Here is a 19,600-nt window from a genome sequence, read left to right as displayed (position 1 = left end):
TACTGTTCAATGAAATTTGCACAACCATTATATTTCACAAGTATCCCTGCACTCACAATACTGAAGGCCTCCATCTAAAGTTGCCCAGATGCTGGTGACACATTCCAAAGAATGAGTCAGTGAGATACGTCCAGACTAACAAGGTATTGCTGTATTACTGAGGCCTCCTCCAGAAGGTGATTCCTGGAAAGTTAAGTATATGGTGCTGGCTGGAAGTTTGCAGCTTTGACACATGGGAATGTTTGCCTTAGGACAGTCTAAACTCCCCATCTCGTATGACACAAGGTGTGTGAAATTGTTACTCCAAATAACACAATCTGCCCCTCCCATGAATTCATACAAGCATGAAATATTCTGTAGAAGGAACAGAATTTTGAGTAACTCTACTCAAATTGTTAAAAAATTACAACTTGAGTCTCCACCGTAGTTTGTATCTTCATACTCTGAAAACCTTGTGCAGAATATTTTGAACATAATGTATGTGAATATATTTAAAATAATTCTTCCTTGGATTAATTTTTCTAAAAATTATGGAAACTACTCGTAACAATTCAACAAAATAATGCAATTATAGATTATCTTAGGACTAATTCAAGCCTAAGTTTTTTTCCATCTCAGGTAACAACCTATGCTATTAAAACCTCATGTGACTTTGCACAGAGAGAGTAGCAGTTGAGTTAGCACAATGTCCTCGTCTCTCCCAGACATCAATTTAATTGCCATTTAGAAGTCACTTGCTCACAATTATTATTTTCAGAACTTTTCACAAAATAGTTTCACTACTAATGTTAGGTCATAACAGATTTTTAAGTGGAGAATTGGAGAAAGAGAAAGAGATGAACATTTTAACAAAGGTCAAAGAAGGAGACTTAAATGATTACTTGCTGATAAGCACGTAAAACATCTCAGTTGAATGTAAAGCCAGACCCAGAAAACATCACTTCTTCCTTAGTACAATTCTTTGGTCCTTACTAAGAGCAAAACTTTTTAAAACCCAACCATGCAACTTTACACAACACTGAAGAGTTCTTTGCAAGATAAGGATAACTCTGAAGCAATTACACATAAATCTAGAACTTCAGGTGTGAAACATTTGTAATTGCTTTAAAAATATAGGATTCAGAAAGTTAATGCCTACCTCTTGCCTGACAAAATATAGTGAAGGTTCATAAGTCAATCAACCACATAGAGTACATTAAGGTTCCCCACCAAAAAGTTGTATGTTACCTAAAATCTGTCATTATTATTAATGAAAAACCTTGAAAATGTGCTAGATAAGGATCTGATGGTCTAAGAGGCAGGAATGCACCAATGCCTGAGGGCAAGATTGTGCCTCTCTACCCTCAATGTCCAAGTCCCATTGTTTACTGTCCCATTGAATCACACCACTGGGACACAACCTAATTTCCAATAGTAGGGCATTGGTTACATAAATTATTTGATTACTTTTAATGGCATTATTATTTATACTACATAGAATTATATTCTGGAATACCCAGCAGCTGTTTTTAAAATGAGCTAATTCCCAATATACTGACATGGACTTCTGAGACTGGAAGATAATTTTAATTTATTAAGTAAAAACAAAATGTCAGAACAACATGTAAAGTATGATTTTAATCTATAAAATGCATATATAATATATATATATATATATATATACACACACACACACACAGAGATATTCACATCTGATACTTCTTAAATATCTGGAAAGTTCCATTTCACACTGTTAAAAGAGACTATCGCAAGGAAGTGGTGGAGAAGCAGGGCCCAGTGTACATTCTAAATCATAAAACCTGAGCTGTTTGATTCTAACACAGGCTACTTCCATTATAATGTTTTTTTTTTTTTTTTAATGAAAGCATCTGAGCTCTTAATCATGGTAAACTCCTCACATTCCATCAGGGACACCAGGTTGCACATCTCGAGGCTGTAGGATGTACATCATATATCTTACGTCCCTCATGGTCCTTCACGGTACAGTGTACCATGCAAGATCTCCTCCAGGAGGAAGGAACCACACACCTGCATGCACACTCTAGAGTTTCTGAAGTGGGGCCCAGAGGTCTCCTCCGGGAGATTGTATGAGGGCACTGACAATATATCCGTCAGGATACATAGAAGTTCTACCAATAGCAGTAGCCAAAGTCCAGAAATAATATTAAATATTTTAATTTAATTCTGGAGTTCTTATTCTCTGTTAAAAGGCAACTCAATGTAGCTGTTAAAACAGTATGTTCTGCAGTCAGACTGCCTAAACCCACCAGCTATTAGCTAGGGGACTTTGAGCAAATGAAGTAATTTCTCTGTGTTTCATTCCACAGCCTGTAAAATGTGGACAGTAATAATAGGGACAGTGTGGGGTTTCAATGAGTTAGTATAGATGAAGTGTTTAGAATGGTGCCTGGATGATCATGTGTTCAATAAATGTCACTTTTTGCTAGTGTTCTTGTCTGGTGGGCAAGGTGTTATCACTGAAAATGGGTTCACTGATTATACTCGCTTTACAAATGTCTCAGAATAGCCACATTCACACAATAGCCCTCAAGGTCTAGCTTACTGTCCTCTATAGCAAAATGTACATATCTGTAGATATACAGGAATTATACCAGCAGTTACACACCTAACAATCGTATGGACACAGATATCAGAAGGGGAAGATTTTTCACCAAAAGCAATCCAATTATTTCTATTTCGACCAGAGTCATTTCCAATTTGACCTCATATCAGGAAAATCTTATTTTTGATGGGCAAAATCTTGAACTTTATATTTAAAAATCTTTAACTTTATATTAAAGGTATTTACCTTTGAAAATTATCAGAGAACACAATTTTTTAAACCTTTGGTGTCCTGTAAATAATGATTGCATATAAACAGTTGAAATGTGAATCATTAACAAAAATGTGTTTCATGTATATATTTTCAGGAATACATTAATTATATGAAACAAGTAATTTACCATCACTGTCTGTGACCTTCACTGAGGGCCATTTTTAATTAGTGTTTGTACTTAGTAGACATTGACACCATCACAGTTATAAAGATTTTATATTCCAATACATTCCAGTGAATTTATATGAGGTTCCCTAACTTACAGGCTTGTAACTACATACTGTCTTGCTAGGGGGATTGAAAACAGTTTGGTTCCAATAAACTAGCAAAGGTCGAGAGTGCAGTGAAGACTGCACAAGCTGTTAAGTCCCAGTTCACTTTATGATTTGAGGTCATCAGTTAATCTACAAGTAGTATCATGTACGTGTGTGTGTGTGTATCTGTGTGTGTGTATTCTGACCTGTTCTCCACCTGAAAACACAATATACTGTGTATTTGTTTTTACTTCCCTGACACAAAACCATTCTCTGCATGGACCACAAAATACGTTTCTTAACAAAAATTAAAAATAATGAAGATATTGAAAAGGATGCAGACAATAAAATTTTCTTTTTCAAATGTTTTAAATGATCATCTGAGTAACTCTATAATGAATGGAGTTAAACCCTAGAAAAATCTTCATTAGTCAGATTCTGATAAGATATATAATCATCTGATACATGCCAGCCGCAAGGAAAATGTGCATCACCACTATTCACAATAGCGAAGACATGGAATCTACCCAAATGTCCATCAATGATAAACCAGATAAAGACAATGTGGTACATATATACCATGGAATAGTATGCAGCCATAGAAAGGAATGAGATCATGTCCTTTGCAGGAACATGGATGGAGCTGGAAGCCACTATCCTCAGCAAACTAAAGCAGAAACAGAAAACCAAACACTGCATGTTCTCACTTATAAGTGGGAGCTGAACAATGAGAACACATTGGCACAGGGAAGGGAACAACACACACTGGGACCTGTCAGTGGGGGTGGCGGGAAGGAGATCATCGAGATAAATAGCTAATGCATCCTAGGCTTAATACTTAGGTGATGGGTTGATAGATGCAGCAAACCACCATGGCACACATTTACCTATGTAATAAACCTGCATATCCTGCACATGTATCCCAGAACTTAAAATTACATTAAATTAAAAATATGTGCTTCACATACAACAAGCATATACACTATTGTTGCACCTTAATATTTCTTTCCATATTATAATTTTTAGTATATAAATTTCTGGCTGCATTTTGATGATTTAATCAAAATGCCATGGAAATCTGAATTCCTATACATCTTGCTAGTTTTCACTTTTGCATTTCTTTCTGTGTGACACCAGCTAAAAGGCAGCTCTTCCACCATTCGGTTTCCCTGAGGAAAAATAATATGATGAATTTGAAAACTGGTAACAGTACATCTGAAAATGTACAGTGGTTTAGTTAAAGTTACAAGCTGCTGTTCCAAATTAAAACTTCATTTTTAGCCCTTCATAGCTCAGTGAAATTCTCTTATTAAGTGAAAATCTGCATTAAGCAGAGTAGGAAAAAGAGAATTCACTTCCGTTATATGTTAACTTTCTGAAAATCTCAACATGATCCCATTGGAAAACTACTATAGTGGTTTAGAAGAGAAATCAACCAAAATCAAGTTTATGTTAAAAAAAAAAAAAGTCCAAGGGGAAAATAATTTGCTGTGTTTACAATTTTTTTCCAAGCTCTAAAAATAGCAGAAGTTATAGATATAGTTATAGTATATAGAACAACATAGAATGAGTATACTGGATTTTGAATAAAAATATAATTTCAACCAAAAAAATATGATGATGTATTTTAAACAAAGCTAGAGAGCTATAAATATCAGAAGTAGCTATAACACATAAAAATATGGATTCATTACTCATTTGCCCCTTCAGCCATTCTAACTTCACTTTTATTAAGCAATAATTAATACTACTTAAAGTCACTATATTTTGCACATATGCTATGTGCAAAATCCTCATGTGAAGAAGGATCAAGAGCATGCCTTTTGTCAACTTGTGGTGATTTTAAAACCATGGCACAACATACAATTTCCAAATGATCTTGTTGGGAACAGTCTACATATTTGAAAACTAGCCTACAAAATAATTAAATTACTTGCCCCAAAATGTGTGCTACTTATATCTGCTCAAAGGTAAATAAACCCAAGCATGTTGATCTAGATGGCAGCATCATGATTGAAAATTTTCCCTGTCATGGATGAGGAAGAGCAGGTTAAAAAGAAATGAGAGAGCTTGCCTGTGTCCATTAAAAATTAAGGAAATAATTTTGAGACAAATAAAATAGTATCCCATGCAGTACTAGTTACTTGGTAAAATGATTACCCTTAAGAGGCAGTACAAGATGAAAACAGAAACTCTCAATTAGAGTTTACATAAATCACAGGTAATACCTCCATAGTAAGTTGGGAAAAATTAGCGAGAAGAGTACAAACCTTTTGAAGTCAATTTCAAGGAGGAAAATTACCAGACGGTCCAACTAACCATTCACACCTGTCTGAGAACACTTCTTCTTAGATGGACTTTTACCCTCAGTCAGAATACAATTCTTATATTCTCATGTCTTAACCAAGTATACAGTTCCCACTGTATACTCCATTCTAAACGCTGGACAGTACACATACATGTGTGCGCGCGCGCACACACACACACACACAAACATATGAGCCACAAATTGCAATGCAAAGAAGGCCATAAATTACAAAGCAAAGAAGGGATTAGATTGCTGTTTCATTTGAAGGTAATTCTAAAATATCTCCCAGTGAAATTATATCCTTGTCTAAATTGGAGAACTTTAAAAAAACAAGAGTGTGTCTTAAGATCTCCAAACAGAAATTACTAAGCAAATAGTATCTCAGTGTCTTGATCGTAAATTTAAAAGTTATATAACACAGCAATATTAATTGATATGCTCTTTTTTGAGCATCTCATTTCAAGACAGACCATCAAATCAGAGCGGTTTCAAAGAAAAGCAAATGTCACCATCAACAGCACGTCAGAGGCTCAGCACTCTTCACCTGGATTTGTCTGTGGTCCAGGAGAGGAGGTGAGCCAAGAACAGGCAGAATATTGTTCACCTGAAGGGCATCACGTTGGAAAAGACAGCATGGAGAAGAACGGAAGTTAACCTGGCATCAAAGCCTGATGCCCAAAATGTTGAAAGCATTCAGGTGCCAAAATGTCTTAGGAACTGGTGCCTGAGATGTAGACTGGCCATGGGGATTTTAGGCCTCAGACTCCAGCCACGCTGTGTATTGGCTGTGAATTTTCTTTCGTAGCACACCTCCAGGACAGTACTACAGGAATTTGTAACAGAATCCACTTCCAGAAATGCTCTTCTGTTTTCCCTGAGTGTTTCCTGCACCGTTTGCCACTCCCTCATTTGCCTTCCCTGTAAATGCTGTTGTTCTTCAGTTCCATGGTTTCAGCTATGAATTCATGTGGGATTCGTTTCCAAAATTTTATCTTTACCTTTGAACACTATTTTGAATTCTAGACCCTTAAAACAACTTCAGATTTCACATCTTCCAAACTGAACCCATTGGATGTCTTCCTTGTATTCATTAGGTTACGATTTTAACTGACATAACAGAGAACCTAATAGCCTTTGCTTGAACAAGATAGGACTTTTTTTTTTTTTTATCTCTCAAATAACAGTGTGGACGTGAAAAGCAGTCTAGGGCTGACATGGTGGTTTCATGGTGTCAGTGGCCCAGTCTCCTTCAGTCTTCATTGTCTCTTGGTATCATGTCCTCTTCTCCATTTCCACGGCCACTGCCTTGGTTCAGGACTTCATCTTCTTATTTGAAGTATTGTCGTGCCCTTCTTTCTGGGGCCACTGCTGCTGGCAGTGTCCTCACTACTGCCAGACACTGATGTGATCTGTTTGTTCCAGAAGACTCTAAATTCATTGCCATGATAGTCCAGGCCCTTATAAATATGGCCTGGGTCAAACCGTTTCATCTCCATTTCTAGCCACTCCCTACCACTAGGTCACCCTTTTCCAAATACTTTACAAGCTTTCATTCCCTCATGATTTTGCTAGGACTGTACTTTCCTCCTCACCCCTATTTGATCCTTTTTCTGGCTCATTATTATTCAAGCCTATGTCGAGTATTATCTCATTTACTAAATGTTATCTCCTCTATGGGCTCTTCTAACTTCTCTCCACCAAACTGAATTCAGTAAATGTTTAATGAGCATAATTCAAGATAAGGAATAGAGATATTGAGATAAATAAAAGTGCTTCTGCTCTAAGAGGTTAAATATTTAGCAGAGGAGATGGAAACTTTACTCATTATAATACCTTATCAACAGGATAAGTGCAATATGAACAGAATGATATGGGGGAAGTTAATCTTGCCTGCAGGCAAAATCAGCTGTTTACCTCTATGTATAATAGCACTTCGTTGACACAGCACAGATTTTATTCAATAAATCTGTGTCTCTCTTTCTCATAAAAATTATGAGTTTAGTGAGAACAGAACCCATGGTCCCCACACTACTATTTTATCCAATGCCTAAAGAAGAAAGAAAAAGGATTTTATTTTGATATTCATTTCTAAAGTCCATACAAGTATAGAAAAAAACTCAAATTTTAAATAACAATTTTGCAGGGTAAAATTTTCAAAATCAGATTAAAAAAATACTGAATTATCTTTTTCTAATCATATTATGAAGGGAAAAACTTACATGTTAATTAAATTCACATGGAAAAGATTACTTTATTGAAGTGTTGAAAAAGAGAATGATTTACTTTCTATAGGTAAAAACTCATTAAAAATAGTGAGCATGTTAAAAATATTAAACCATTAAGGCATAAAAACTGACTTGACTTTAATAATATTTCATTGCAGTAACAGGAAGTATAATAAAATTTATTGTTTTAAGAGAGATATACATCTGAAAGAAAAATAAGTAACAAAGAAATCGAAATGTACAGTAATTTTGCACCAATCACAGTTAAAATTAACACACTCCAAAATTCAAATTGAATGGTTAATCGACTTAACATTTAGATCAGTTCATTGTGACCTCCAGTTATTAGAGTTGCTAATTTATTTATAGAGAAAACATACTCTCATTCACTGATTTAGAAAGAAAATATTCATTTGGGATGGCATTAATTTCCTCATTTTGCAAGGAAAAGAAAGTGATTCTGGGAGAGGTTGAGCAAGTTTTTGTATTTCACATGGTCAACTGGGAAATCAGAAATAGGACTCCAGCCTATTTGGATGAGATAAGAAGTGTTAAAAGAGCTTTGTAAACTGTAAAGTGCTCTAAAAATGTAGGCGTGGTACATGCTCAATTAGAACACTATGTGTTCCAGTACACCGCCACTGCATTCTGTTAGAAAAGGCTCTTTTCCCATAGCAGGATTCTGCCATTAAGATTAATGTTTATTATTATTATGCCACAAGGGGAAAAAAAGGCATTTCTTGAACAGGAGAAAATATATTATTCTTTAATTCTCTAATGTGATGTCTCCATCATCTGCCTGTGACCGCTGTCGGGAGCTCTTTATTTGTCCTGTTGCCACTCTGAATAGTTTGATTGATTTCTTCTCTATCTGCTTCCACAAATGTATAGGCAAGATTCTTTACCTTCATGTCTAACATTAAACAGAGAGATATCTCCATTTTTCAGGGGAATGGAACTCAATGTCCTGCAGGATCCTGTCAAGTGTCTTTCAACGGATCTTTTCCTGAAGAAAGGTCTTGACTATTATTTTGTTGCATTTGAATATCTTAACCCCAAAACACACTTTCAGCTTCCTTGTTTGCACCTGAGATGGAGACAGAGCTAAGCTAACAATTTTAGATCATTTGGATACCCAGGTACGTGGTTGTGGATCTGAAGGAAATTGTGTTATTGCTACTTTTTTATTATAAGGAAGATGCTGTAAGTGCCACTGGATTTTGCACTAAACTTTTTAAGTCAATTTCAACAGGAGAAACGTGCACATCTGTATTAATGCAATGCAATGATTTCCTTAGTGAACACTCAAATGATCAAAAGCAGTTGTGCTGTAAAATATGTTTCTGGGCACCATGTTTGAGGTTTAAGGCAACCAGGATGCTTTAGCATGACACTACTTTCATGCCAATTTGTTGTCATGGTTTTGAAATTAGTATAACAAGCCACAACCTCATGGTGGACTCAATTCAGCCTTAGAAGGTTGCTCACATATTCACAGTAATTCCAACAGTAGTGGAGTTCTTCTAGAGACTGAGTTTGTTCAGGCAGTTTCAAATTCCAGCCCTCCCACTTTAGCTCTTCACTATTTCATGCTTAAGAATATTTCCTATTTACTACACTTGAGAAAAAACAAATTATGGCAATTGAAGAACTTCTCAATAGACATTTCTATATATTGCCAAGTAAACCCAACAATACTTATGAAGTGTAAACAGATCTGACTTTAGATTACAAAATGGCAGAGACACCCTGATGACAAAGTCTAAGCGAGTTTTCAACAAAAGGCATCCACCCTTCACTGGCACCATCCACAGCACCGCAGCCAGTGGTCAGAAACCACTGTCTCTCTGAACTTCTCCATTCGGTTCCTCTGCAGTTGAGCATCAGCATGCAACAGAGCACAAGAACAACTGTCTATGGGAGAAATGTCCAAAAAACTGGAAAGCACATGCACATGGGCGAGCTGCGAAACTATTGCTTAGTCATAACATCCATGTGGCCTAAACTGTTCAGTCCGACCTGTTTCCCTGAGTGGGATGCAGAGTTAGCCTAGCCCCAAGTAAGATTTTTCCCTTAAAAATTTACCTAACTTCCAACACTCTTGCTCTTTTCTGTCCCGCAATCAGGACTCTTGACACAACTAGGTCTCTCCATTGTGGGAATGTACTTTTCCATGATCTAATGATTCAGCAGGACCATCCCTCTCATTTCATCATCCTTTTGGTCCCTTGAGCCAGGCAGTCACTAGGGAGAAACAAAGTTCTTAAGCTCTATCGAGTCACAGCCCCTTTGAGAATCTCAAAGTCTGGGTCCTCTAACCGGAAAAATCCACAGACACACACAGCCTATGCATGACAGGATAGCACAGCATGGATCCTAGAGGGCCACGCCCAGACCTCCAGTTGAGGAATCCATGGAAATAGAAAGATCTGAAGTCAAAACCCCCAGATTCCAATTTTGGCTTTATCCTCGACTAACTATGAAACCTTAAAAAAAAATCAATTAAAATTCTTTGAGCCAGTTTCTTCATTTACAAAATGGTGACAGTAATTCCTGCTGCAGCCACCTCTCTGGATTCTACTCATAAAAATTATTATGTATATCAAAAGTTTGTAATTATATTTCCCCATGCTTGTTAAAGTATGACTTTTCATTAGAAACTTTTGCATTATCTTTGATTCTTTGTTTTGCTTCGTCCACTAAAATCTGTTAGATGTTCCTTCAGGGAATCTCTCATCAGTTCTCACTGTCTGACTCACCTTGCTAAGGTCCCCACGTCTGAATTTCAGTCTCCACTTCCTTGGGGATCTCCTACTTCCAACCTGTTTGTGTGTGTGTGTGTGTGTGTGTGTGTGTGTGTGTGTGTGTGTAGTTATAATTACAGTTACAGTTTTTTTATATATAGTTATATGTGTCTATATTTTTGTATATGTAGACCTACAAAATGTGTATGTGTGAATATAATATATAGTCACTATTACCCTGAATTGGCTATATTTCTATGAGACAGCCATATTTCCAACAATAATACGTTGTTTGATCTAAACAATGTTCTCTCCACTGTCATTTGCCCAACTGTCAAAAAGTAAGCTAAGATAGAAAGTTCAGAGTGTATATATGGGAAGTGTTTGTTAATGGGGGTAGGGGGCAAATGGGCATCAACGGTTAGTGGAAAGGTTTTCATTAAGAAAATTTTATCTCACCCAACACAAGGTTATTAAAACAGTGATATTAAGAGAATGTTAAATCAAATAGAAACTGTATCCTGCTGCCTTTCACTGGAGTTCATAGACTACTGACTCGTACCCAGCATTCCCCTCCTGGTACCCTGGGAAACACAAGATTCCCCAGCTTAAAGATAATCTCAGAAAGATTGTACAACATTAAAGAGTAAATCATGTGTGATTTAAAAACTTAAATGCACAGTATATTATAACATGTTGTACCAGTACCAGTGGTCAAGATGCTGAATTATAATATTCCTTAAAATCATTATATTTGTAAACATAACCTGTTCTTTGATGAATAATCTAAGACTACTCACATGAAATGCTGAGACATGGTATTCAGGACATAATGAAGCCTGCGACCTGCACATGGACGTGGTGCTCACATGGTGGCTTCCTGTCCGGCACTGCGGAAGCCCCTCATTACACAATTATTCTCTCCTGCCTCAGCAGCAAGCACTGACTGAAACACTGACAACCTCCTTGCAAAAAAAGCAAGCAGTTACTTCTAGATTCTGTCTTCCTCCTGACAGCAAAATCTTAATAAAAATGTACTTGGCTTGTTCTTTCTCAAAACTTCACGATGTAATTTAAACTATAAAATAATCTCAAGCAGGTAATATCTTAAAACGGAAAAATACACATTTGATGGAAAGTAAACTTTAAAAATTCTCCCTGCTGAACTAGATCAGAGTATATCATTTTTTAGACCTTCACACAGAGCTTGCCTAGAACTACAAGATTAAAGTAAATAATAAGATGTATTCAGCTAAAATTTAATAACATTGTGTGGCAATTACTTTCTCATTTAGCTGACTTTAAAACTCACCATTAAAAGTAGGAATTGTCTCAGAGTTGCGGGAAAAACACAAAGAAATAATCCAAAAAGGTTTATATTGTTATCTATTGCCACATAATAAATTACCCCAAAACTTAGCTTCTTAAAATGGCAGTAAGCATTTATCACCTCACACAATGTCTGTGGGTCAAGAATTATTTGGGAGCAGCTTAGTTGAGTGGTTCTAGCCCAGGGTCTCTCATGAGTTTGCTGTCAAGATGTTAGCCTAGGTTCAGCCATCTGAAGGCTGACCTGGGTTGACTCACCCACTTCCGAGATGGCCCACTCTCATGGATGGCAAATTGGTCCTGGGTGTTGGCAGCAGGTCTCAGTTCCTTGCCACATGGGGGCTCCCTGGGGCTGCTCTAGTGTCCCCACCTGATGGCAGCTGGCTTTCCCCAGAGCAAGTGATCCAACAGAGAGCACCGACACATGAAAACACCACCGTCTTTTATGACCTAGTCCCAGAAGTCACACTGTCTCTTCTGCAATACCACACTGGTTACACAGGTCAGCCCTATTCACTGACAGAGGGAACGACAAGGGCATGAATCCCAGGAGGTGAGGATGACAGGAGCCATCTTGAAGGCTGGTGACCACAGATCCATACCTAACTCCAAACCACCAAATTACTCAGAGTGTGTGTGGGGTGAGATGGAGTAGAGGGCAAAAAAACAGATTCTTTGGACTGAGAGAGATCTAGTTTCAGGAACTAAGTCTACAGATCACCAAGGAAGTGATCAAAGAACATAATCTAACCTCTCTGAACTTCAGTCTTCTCATTTTTAAAATGGGGGTGACAGTGCCGTGGCAGACCCAGTTGGGGTCATGCTATCCATCTTCTCCCTCGCGATTCCCAACCTGCCCACTGTGTGGTGAGTCTATGTGACTAGACCCCGGACAATGGGCTAAGAGGGAAGAGGACGTGCGTAAGTTCCAGGCTGAGGCCTTAAGAACCCATGCAGTCTTCTCCTGTCACTTTTCCCTGCGGCAACAAGCAAGCAGTCCTCATTCCAGGGAGTGTGACCGCATCATGGTGCTACTTCCCTTCCCTTGGCCTCAAATGCCAAGGAACCACAGGAGGAACTGGCTTGGGAAGTCCCCTGACATCCAAGTCAACTTTGTGTGAGCGAAAAATAAACCTTTATATTATTAGGCCACTGAAATTTGGGGTCTAATTGTTACCAAAGTATAATCTAGCCTATTTTAATTCATGTTCATAAAATGATACTTATTTTGATAATTAAATGAGAAAATACATCTTAACTTCCTACATAGTACCTACATGATAGGGGTTTTAATATGTCAGTTTCTGTTCACCTTCTCTGAGGAGCTTGTTTTCTCATTAGCAAAAAAATGGAAATAATATTCAACTCACAGAATTGCTTTCAAAATTAAAGGGAATAAAATACATTAAAAATCTTAACAGACAGTAAGGAGTTAACAAATATTTAAGTTTCTTCTCCTTCTTTCCCTGGAATTATGACCACAGGGGGTTCAGAAGGTCTTTTTCCCCTCATCGGACCTTCTCCTCCTCTATATTCAAAGCTTCCAAGTCCCTGGGAAGCTAACATACTGAGTTTATTTGATAATTCCTGTGAAAATATCATGTTGCCTACTTAAGACATTAAATGCAGCTGCATGACAGAAATGATAATAGCTTAAGTAAAAAGATTTACCAATCCTGACAATAATGCCATGATTTCATTTCAGAATTACTCTAGTCATTATTTTCTTACATATAAAGAAAATGCAATTCCCCTTCTTCTGTAATGTTGATATTAAAGGCCCATAAATGCCACCTTATTCTATCAGGGCTTTTCTATCAGTCCCACCAAAAGAACTATGTAAAATGTGTCCTGACTTGTGTCATCTCTAAATTTAATAGCATACGAAGTTGAAGTATAATGGATCCTTTGGACCTAAATAAACATGAATAAGAATTTTTTTAAAGCAAATCCAGCCATCCTGTGCCAAGTCATTACACTGTTTCACAGGACTTGCTCCAGAGAGATTTCATCATGAGTATATTATAAGCTCTCAGTCAACAGATTAGTACAACTTGTCTACTTCCTCATCGAAAAACTAATCATGTGTGCTTTTTCCATGCAAAACTGGAATCGTTGGCCCAGTTACACGCCTAAGTCACAGCCTAACACTAGAACACTTGCTGATGTCCATGGAATGTGGTTTTTCAGCCACATAGAAGCTCCTGACACTTTCTGGTGTTCTGTAACTTTCCTTCACTGAAGGGCTCCCAGCAATGACCAACATGCCCACTGCAGCACAGAAAAAGTGGAATAGCATGCATTCTCCTGCTCTCCCTCTCCTCAGTAAAAGTAAGACAATAAATTGCCCAGATCCATTCTGCTTTCCTCTGTGGTAGCCAAAGATATGGGGTAATGACATGCGTGGTAGGAATACAGGTGTGGTGTCTCAAACTAATTGCCATGTGACAGACCAGCTTTGCTTCCTGTGTGTTCCTTGTGCTGTGCAATCAGTATCTGTGTGATGCTGAGTCATGGTGACACAGATCTGGCTGCAGACATTATCCAAAGGGATGTTACCATGTCGCACTTTCTCCCTACGCTAGGGCCACCTGGCTCCTTACCTGTTCAAGGTTATTCATTGCCGCCTTAGAGTCTGGGTGTGTTTAAAGACCTCACACAAGACCTCATCAACTGGTGTGCTTCCCTTAATACATCCATGTAAAACTCAACTCACAAATAGCATTTTTTTAGTATAAAAATATATATAAACAGAAAAATAATGCATAGGAATATATAATTTATGTTACATTTAAATAGTACATTGTGTTGTATATCAAGGGACACATTTCTTGGAACAAGAAAGTCCTTACATATAAAGCATCACTGCTTGTTGCTTCTTTGTTGCAGGTTTTATGATTTTAACGCTGAGCGACAAAGCTAAAACTATGAATTCAAAGTCCACAATTTGGTCTATCTCAGACTTATCCAGCATTGAATTCTTTAACTATCAAACAGAATTTTTTTTTTTTTTTTTTTTTTTTTTTTTTTTTTTGAGACAAGGTCTTGCTTTGTTGCCTAAGCTGGAGTGCAGTGCTGCAATCACAACTCACTGCATCCTCAACCGCCCAGGCTCAAGTAATGCTCCCACCTCAGCCTCCGCAGGAGCTAGAATGAGACATATGCCACCATGCCCAGTTAATTTTTTAAATTTTTTGTAGAGACAGGGTCTCACTATATTGCTAAGGCTGGTCTTGAACTCCTGGCCTCAAGTGATCTCCTGCCTTGGCCTCCCAAAGTGCTGGGATTACAATTGCGAGCCACTATGCCTGGCACCAAAGAACAATTACATTGACACATTAAAAAAATGAAAAGAACTATACATTATTATATTTTTATTTTTTAAATTTGTAATGATTATGGGTACATAACAGATACATATATTTATGGGGTACATGTGATGTTTTGATACAAACATTTTTGTTTGTTTGTTATGAAATGGAGTCTATGTTGCCAGGTTGGTCTTGATCCTCCCACCTCAGCCTCCTGAGTAGCTGGGATTATAGGCATACACCACCACACCTGGCCATGATCATATTTTAAAGTAAATGATAACAATCACAGCGCAGAAGTTATCAAAGACAAAGGTTAATTTTGATAAAATCATTATATGTCACATAACTGGATTATTTTATTTAACTAAGTGGGAAAAAAATGGGTTTGCCAATGTGCATCCTGTTATTCTTGTAATACCGACTAGATTTGTCAAAATAATAATGAAGTACTGACATACAAATACACCCATCTTAAACATTTTATGTTTCTGGTTTACATTGAACAAGACTGTATTGACTATTGTTTGTTAGGAGAGAGACCCTGCCTCTAAAGACCTTAAGGCCTTAGGGAAATAACACACACATACATGAACTATCCCTATTTTTTATCCTCATACCTTCTTCCTCATACCAAAAAATAAAAATAAAAATAAACCAACAACAGAAAAATTGTTCAAATCCTAATAATTCTAACTTAGAAATGTCTCACATTCAAGATCTCTCCACTTTTAGTGCAACCACACTATTCCTTTTGTCCTCATGTATCCCATGAACTACTGCAACAATTTCTGGCCGCCTGTTATTTCAAATTCCAGATATATTCCTGAAACAAACAATTAGGTCTTAATGAGTTAAGGTCTCAGTCTTATTCAAAACCCCGTTGACTATACAATAAAAACAGAATTTATAACCTGATACAAAATGTTCTTCGTGGGTTCCTCTTGCCTGTCTTTAAATCGAATCGCCAACTTTTTACCCTGTTTCCAGGGTGGCCCTCCCCATGCTGTCTTCTCACTAGTTCCAAGTTACAGCAGGTTATTTCACAGGCTGGGGTGTTGGGTTTGAGGGTTTTTTTGTTTTTTGTTTTTTTTTTTTTTTTTTTTTACTCATTATCTCTCTTTCTCTCCTTCTCTGCCTAAAATAGCCTCATTTGCTTCTTAGTCCTAGAAAATCCAGTCTAAATGTCCCTTCTCCAGTGAAGCCTCCATCAGACTACTTTTTCTGGATCTTAGAAGCAATTCATTTCATTGTTATAGCTCTTGTCACGTTGCATTATAATGTCAATATTGTATCTGTTTCCAGAGCTGTATGAGAAGCTCCACATGGACAGAGATTTGCTCTTATTTTTATATCCTTAGCACTCAGCACAATTCTTGGCACACAGAAGATTCTTACTTAATATGAATAAATGAATAACAAAGTAAATGCTTTACAAGTTTACAGAAGGTAGAATTCAGTGTGTTATGGAGTAATTAGGAATTGCTACACTAACATAGATGTAAAATATATGTAAATAAAATGATTGTACATGTCTTAAAGAATAATCACACTTCAACCCTTTTTAATTTCAGACTTTCTTTAAAAAGGATATACTTATACTATCATACATTCTCGTTAATATGCCTTAAGTATGTAGTTGGAAGATGCTTAGGTTCAAGATTCCCTTAAGTTCTTGGGATTAGATAAGTAGGAAGATGTTCTTCTATGTGGATCATTGTCTACTTTTATTTATTGATATTAATTTGTAACAATTATATTTGTAGTATTTTAACGAATGAAGACATTTTAATGCTATAATTTAGCCTTTTCACTTACTACGAAGTATTCATCTCTACTTCATTCAAAAATAGTAATATATTACTTTAGGATAAAACCTGCCCAACATCTAACCCCAAAATTCCTACATAGCATGTAGGTAGGGGTTGTCAGATTCAGAAAAACTAAGAAACCTACAGGATGCTCAGTTAAATTTTAATTTCAGGTAAATAATGAATAAATATAAAAGTCCCATGCAGTCTTTGAGGCATATTTATACTAACAGAAATCTAGTTCTTCATCTGAAATTCCAATTTAAATGGCTGTCCTTTATCTGGCAACTCTACAAAGTAACAGACAAGAAGACTAGCAATGAAGACATGCCAGGAAAGTCTTGGTTGACGTATGCTACTAGAAAGGCTAGCGTTCCTGGTTCCCCAGAGAAAATCAAGGGGCTTCAACCATCCCCTATCCTCTATATCCTTAAAGAGACCCATGCTTACCCATGTGCTGAAGCATTAGGACTTCCAAGAGGAAACTCATTTTGGTAAAGGAACAATCTAAGATCATGTCTCAGAATAGTTTTTTATAAAGGAGCATAAAGATGATGTTCTCTACAGAACTAGCCTCAGGATTTTTTCCTACTACTGTAGGGAAAAAAAAGGAAAATGTATTATCATCGTAGTATGCCCAGCAATGCTGGTATTCTAATGTATCACAAAATTTAAGTCCATGAGCCCTTTCTGTAATGAAGGGGTTACTGTGAAGTTTTATATGTATTATTATTATAAATCCTCATAACATTCCTACAAGATATATGGCATTCTTTCTACTGTAAAAATAGGGAAACTAAGGCTGAAATTAATAATTTGCCCAAGGCTACACCATGAGTAGGAAGGGAGGTGAAACTCAAACACAGCTCTTAGGACCCTAGAACTACTTAAGTATTTACCAGTTATGTCATATGCTGACTTTTAGTAGCCAGGTCCTACTAAAGAACCAAAAGAAATGTAAAGGTGCTCAAAAGAGCTGACATACAGGTGGATGGTCTCAGGACAGATAAGTTCCTAAGCAAGAATACAGGTTTGTGTGTTTGTGCATGTGGTCACATGACGCTTTCTCTGAAAATTCTTCTCTAAAATCAAAGAGCTTTATAAAACCAAGCCTTCACTATTTCACTCAATTATTTCAGTATATTTAAAATTGTCTACAGGGTAAATTACCTTCCTGTGAAGCTAGCACATTTCTAAAGGTGCCTACCTAACTTTTAACCATAAACACTGTAAGGTAAATCTGTAAGGTACATGTAAAAACAAGTCTGCTCATCCCTTGTCTGTTTCCCCAGGTTGCAGAAAATGAAATGACCATAATAACTCCAGGACAGAGCAGACTGTTCATCTGAGTCATACCAAATAACTTCATTGCTGCTAAAGTAAAATTTGAAAATGATTGAAGTGATTTTATGATCAGCCTTTTGGAAGTCATTCAGAAGTGCTGCAATGCTACTTCAAAAGAAGATAATTCAAATATAAATGTCACTCTGCAGGGTTGTTTATCAACAGCTGAGTATTAAAATTGGTGAGCTTGATTTGTGTTATTTCATTTAACCAGCTTACAATTTAAACACACTTATAATTAAGTTACTATTTGAATAAATGGAATAAACACAAGTCAAACTTTGGTAGTGAGGTGCTCATCTTCAGAGGAGTTCAATTAGACTGGAAAAATATTTTGCAGAGATTTTGTAGAACAATGGCTCTCTACCTTGAATGCGCACTGGAATCACCTATGGAGTTCTAAGAAAATATCAATGCTTAGGTCTCACCCCTGGAAATTCTTATACAAGTGGGCTGAGATGGGGCCTGAGCACTGGGATTTTTAAACCTCCCCAACTCGTTCTAATATACAGCAAAAGTTGAGAACAACTGCTATCGAAGGAACTCAAGCATTGGATGGAAAGCTGGAATAATGACATTTCAGGATCCTTTCAACTCTGAAAGTCTATGTTTAATTGTACATGTGACCCTACTATGACATCGTACTAGAACAGACCTGAAATGTCTTCGGATATACAAATTAGGAATACATCGTTACAGTCACTCTTCCTAGATGTAGTTTCAAAGTCCAAAGAAGATGTTGCTATTATTTATACTTCTCTTTCAGGTTCTGACTATCTATTGAAGAGACCTTAAAATAAACAATTCAATTATTAAAAATATACTGAGCATCTCCTGTTGGCAAAACACTCCTGTGGGCACTGAACATTTATTAATGAGTCAGCCAGAGTCAGATTTTTTGGAACTTACAATTTAATGGGCACAAATGGTGGTACTACAAAAGTAAGGGGAGTATGTCTGAAGTCTAAGTGCATGATGGTTCATTTAAGTGATTATGTTCAGCTGTGAAGGAGAAAGGCAGGCAGAAGTATGCTTTGTATCAGTGCAAAAGTCCATACCTTATTCATTTTATTGAAGAATAATACAAGTAAAAGTAAATTTTAAAGTTTCAGGTGATATTTCACATATCTTTTAAATATATATCTTACATATAAAAAATATATATGTCAGTAAGCAGATGTGTCAGATTATTTAGCCTCACTAAACATTCACCAAAAGGAATTACATTATACAAAACCAAATCAATTTCTTCTAGCGGTTTTTCAATTAAGGGCTAAAGTAAATTTTTAAGTGATTGAAGAGATATTGGTAGCTTCTGCAATTTTAACTAAATTTCCAATAACTTGAAAGAATTTCATAAAAATACCAGCTGGCTAGTGAATTATGCTGATTCTGCAAGATAAAGAATATTTGAGATGTGAGAGAACTTCGATTAATA

The 19,600-nt window shown here is 36.7% G+C and overlaps 1 protein-coding gene and 1 long non-coding RNA gene across 12 annotated transcripts in view; one reads left to right on the top strand and one right to left on the bottom strand.

Annotated features, from left to right (window-relative positions):
- The window catches only part of FGF14 (fibroblast growth factor 14), a 703,097-nt gene that overhangs the window by 658,188 nt on the left and 25,309 nt on the right, over positions 1-19,600 (bottom strand). Inside the window, exons 3-4 of one of the 11 annotated variants that reach the window (XM_030922302.1) lie at positions 13,998-14,003; positions 11,168-11,329 (exon numbers count right to left, since the gene is read on the bottom strand). The exons of the other annotated variants lie outside the window; for them this stretch is intronic. The gene's annotated coding sequence lies outside the window, so the exon portion shown is untranslated. The remainder of the gene's footprint in view (positions 1-11,167; positions 11,330-13,997; positions 14,004-19,600) is intronic. 11 annotated transcript variants of the gene reach the window in all.
- LOC104654018 lies at positions 12,228-18,353 on the top strand. The gene is made up of 2 exons (XR_746764.2): positions 12,228-12,337; positions 18,111-18,353. It is a non-coding gene; the product is annotated as an uncharacterized LOC104654018 (long non-coding RNA).

Source organism: Rhinopithecus roxellana, chromosome 18 (genome assembly GCF_007565055.1).
Source record: "Rhinopithecus roxellana isolate Shanxi Qingling chromosome 18, ASM756505v1, whole genome shotgun sequence".
Taxonomy (NCBI): Eukaryota; Metazoa; Chordata; class Mammalia; order Primates; family Cercopithecidae; genus Rhinopithecus; species Rhinopithecus roxellana.
This window is presented reverse-complemented; position numbering and strand designations above follow the sequence as displayed.